The sequence below is a fragment of the Cibotium barometz genome, chromosome 24 (assembly GCF_041138505.1).
Source record: "Cibotium barometz isolate CiBa-2024 chromosome 24, ASM4113850v1, whole genome shotgun sequence".
NCBI lineage: Eukaryota > Viridiplantae > Streptophyta > Polypodiopsida > Cyatheales > Cibotiaceae > Cibotium > Cibotium barometz.
In genome coordinates, this window is record NC_141069.1 from 47,740,015 (window position 1) to 47,744,661 (window position 4,647).

A 4,647-nucleotide genomic window follows, 5' to 3' on the forward strand; every position below is an offset into this window, starting at 1 on the left:
AGATGAAGAGTTGACTATGTACAAGGTTTATTAGTAAGAAACTATGAGTAATATCAAAAAAATAAGATATTTTGGGTATCCAAAAATGAGTAAATGCTCACATAAGATGAAGAGTTGAATATGAACAAGGTTTACTAGTAAGAAACTATGAGTATTACTAAAAAAATGAGATATTTTGGGTATAATGATTCCATTTTGACACATATGTAAGGAAGGGGAGTCCCTTAAAGGAGGTGCATACTTCACATGCTTGAATGAGTTTTAAACTCATAAAAATTGAGATATTTCATCTCTCCTCTCTCCTAATTCGAGTCTAGTTGCAAAAAGTTAGCTCAACTGACCTAAAAATAGTCAAAAATTGACCAAACTGAGTTGGAAAATTCTAGAATCAGTTTGTTTGGTTAGGAGCTCACTTTTTCGTATAAATAGAGGCCTTCCTCTTTGTTGAAACTCAATAGTGTTTTATGCACTGTTACTCTACTCCACCCAAGCCAAGAACTGTGAATTCATTAATAATTCACTAGTTTTTTACATTTCCCTCTTCCAAAGATTGGTGGCCACTCTTGTCCAAACAAGAGTTGAACCCTAAAACCATCAAGCCAAAGGAAAGCTATCAAAGTCATTAGTAAGTTGGTGATTCTTCTTTCTTTCAATTATTTTATGGATTTTTATGGTTTTTATGCTTTATGTCTTCTCTATAATGTTAGGCCTCATTACAAAAGGCATCCCCCTCTCATCTCTAAGCAAAACCAACCTTTCTCTATCCTAGGTGAATGGTTAATTGAATTTTTATAATGTTGTTTCAAGTAAATGGATAAATGTTTACTTTAGGATATTTCAATACTTTGGTGTACTTTTAATTAGTTCTAAAGACTTAGGAACTTGAAAAATGGTCAGCCATACAAAGGAGGTTATGGCAAAATTTGTAGAAATTAGTGAAATAAAATTCATCCTTTATTTATTCTAAAAGAGTAATCCTTATGGTTTTTATATTCTAAAAAATCATTTTGATTTTAATGCATAGAAGTATGCATAAAGGATAATTTTTTTATATCAAAAGTGTTACTTTTATCATTTTTTATTTTCATGCATAGAAGTATGCATAAAGGATAATTTTTTTATATCAAAAGTGTTACTTTTATCATTTTTTATTTTCATGCATAGAAGTATGCATAAAGGATAATTTTTTTATATCAAAAGTGTTACTTTTAACATATTTGATTTTAATGCATAGAAGTATGCATAAAAGATAAATTTTTATTATAAAAGTGTTACTTTTATCATATTTGATTTTAATGCATAGAAGTATGCATAAAAGATAAAATTTTATTATAAAAGTGTTACTTTTATCATATTTGATTTTAATGCATAGAAGTATGCATAAAAGATAAAATTTTATTATAAAAGTGTTACTTTTATCATATTTGATTTTAATGCATAGAAGTATGCATAAAAGAAAAATTTTTATTATAAAAGTGTTACTTTTATCATATTTGATTTTAATGCATAGAAGTATGCATAAAGATAAATTTTAATCGGAGATCGACGTAAATGAATATTCCTCAAGAAATCCATGTTTTTGAAATCTGTAAACAAATATTCGTTGAAAGAAATTTTAGAAAAAAAGAGAAATTGAGATAGTACCTTCGAGAAAGATAATTTTAGGAAGAACCTTTCCAGACCTAAACTCTGACTCAGACTATTGACCAAGACCTAATTCCTTCGTCAGTTTCAATCAATGACGATGTACCAGCTCAAGAAAAATGTACCCAAATCACCCACCGAATCTGAAACTAAGTTAAGATTTGTGATTTTGATCTAAGGATCAAGTTAACAAAATTCGAGGAATTCTGTTTAGAATTGAGAACTGGATCTAGAAGTAATGAGATACGGATTTAAGAGACACTCATGGTATTCAAACAAAATCAAAACTGTAAACTTGCATAGAAACCCTGCCTTCTTAAAAGACTGTCTTACGCCAGAATGCCGGAGGGAGCATTTGGCATATATGTTTATGTAAGGGAAGTTCGGTTGCAACAGCTGGCGGGGAGTGTTCGAGGGACAGCTCACGCGGCAAGGCTTGCCGAGGTCTTGACCAGCCTCGGTATGGTTAAAATGGTGCGTTTCCGGTACGATGGACGAGGGCCGACAAAGCGGTCCCTGAGTGAAGTGCCAGGACACCTAAGGAGGATCCTGGAGGGTTCTGACTAGGTGATGCACGGGCTCGCGGTGCTGAGGACATCCATGTGTATGTCGAGGAAGATATTATATAATGGACCTATGTTTTTTTTGTAATCTATCACTAGATCTCGTTGTTGACTCGCTGGTCTCAACGGAGAGTCCAGAGTGATACTGTTTTGTTGAGAAACAAAGACTCAATGGGAAATTTTGAAGTATGACATGTATAACCCGTAAATTGTTTATCAAGGATTGTTTTTATATTAAAGTTTAATAAAGAGGAGTGTGTGCGTATCTGTTTTCTAAAGCTAAAGTTAAGAAAGGCATTTCAATTATGGGTGGGTGAGTACTTATTTGGTTCCACCGATTCCAGTGGTAGGGTGGTGGCTAACCCATGGGCCAGATGGGGTTAGGCTGGAATCAGTGGAGTTTTAATAATCAAACTGAAAAATCTTAGAATTACGCTAAGATTCGAATAGTTAGATAATTCCCTGATAAATTTTTCAAATAAGTGGATCAACGGCTGTGCCTGACCTTGATCAGGAAAAAAGAGTTGAATTTACTAAAATGATCAAATTATATCAGTGAGATAGTTTCCTTCTATCTGATTTATTCAGTTGAAGGATAGCGTAGAATTGTTCACGTTAGAAAAATTCATTTTTTTATAAAAAATTCATAAAGGTGGAATCGTCCCTGCTTTCCGGGTATGGGAATTTTTCCCGATTTTGTTTTTGGAGTGACCACCAGCTTAGTCTCGTGCCTGGACATTCAAGGGCGAGGCCCCGAGTGAGAAACCCTGCCTCGCGCGGAGGGGACAGAGGGATCTTACAAGAGCACATTTTCAGTGTGTCTAATGACACTTGCATTGGTGATTAGATTCACCATTAGTGTTTAAGAACACTCTTAGTGCTTAGAAACACTCTGTAATGTCAAGAGGCTGCCCTTTGTTGATGGCTACAACCACCAATGGTGTTTAGCAACACCTTTAGTGCTTATAAGCACACTTTGGAATGTCGAAGCTTGATGACTATGGGACTCATCAACACCTCATGGTGTATGCCAACAACTTCAGAGGATCTAGAGAAAAAGCACTTTCAAGAAGCACTTAAGTGATTAAGATCAATTAAGCAAAGATTAGTGTAAAAAAACACTATTTTGAAGCTTCAATATTCCTCATAGGGCTGCCCTGGTTTTCAGCTTCTTGCGCGCGTGTCGAGGTGAGCTAGTGGACCATAAGTCCATTCACACACACACCCTTCTCCTACCCTTTTACATGACCTTAGTCTTTTAATAAAAGGCTGGAATGTAAAGAAGAGAAGGGGGTGGCCTTTTCATCAAGGCATAGCATTTGAATTTAATTCAATCAACTATAAAACATAAAAATCAAGAAAACCATAGATTTTAAAAATTGTAAATAAGTAAAAAAATTAGCTTACATGGAGCTTGTAAGCTCTCCTTTGGCTTGAGGGATTGAGGGTTCTACTCTTGTTTTGAAGTAAGAGTGGCCACCAATTCACTTTGGAGAGGATTAGGCCAAAAAATTTTGAATTATTAAGAAAGTCAATGTAGATGGCTCAGGACAGGAGTAGAGTAATAGTGCATAAACACCATTAAGCTTATACAAAGAAAAGAGGCTTCTAATTATATGAAAAAGTGAGTCTCTAACCAAGCAAACTTATTTTATAATTTTCCAGATCAGTTTGGTTAATTTTTGACCATTTTTGGGTTAGTTCATCTTACTTTTTGGATCTAGTTTTGAAATAGGAGAGAGGAGAGATGAAATATCTCATTTTGTTGATTTAAAATTGGGGGTAATGATGAGAAAAAAAGGCACCTCCTTCATGAGGGGAGATCCCCACTCCGAGGTGTCAAAATTCAATATTTTTACTCTTTTCTTTGGTCCTTAGTCCACTCTTCATGTTATGTGAGCATTTACTCATTTTTGGGGGGTTTTTCTTTTACTCTTCAATTTATCTCCTCCCTAAACTTGGATTAATCTTATTGGTCCATAGGAACCTTAATCCAAAATTTTCAGAAAATCTGGACCCTTAGGCTAAGGTCTTTTGTGCACATTATATTTTATTTCTAATGCACCTTAGGAGTTTCTTTTTGAACTTCAGTTTGGGGGGAAATTATTTTAATAAGAATAGGTATTTTTCCATCCAAAGATATCTAAAAATTGAATTATCTCTCTCTAGAATATTTTCTCTCTCTAGGCAAAAATAGATAGAAACAAGATCTTTCATTATTCTGAAAAGGAGATTGATTACAGGGGAAGAAAATAGACATCTTAGGGGATGGGGAGAAATCTTACATCCTCTCCCACTTGAAAAATGCGAGATATCCTCATCTCACAAACTGGGGGTAATCTCGCATTAAAAAGGATAAAACTTCCATTTGACCAACAATTCTCTCAGAATTCTGTTCTTGAGAACCTTCTCTTGAACATCAAGGATTTCTTCAGGTTGG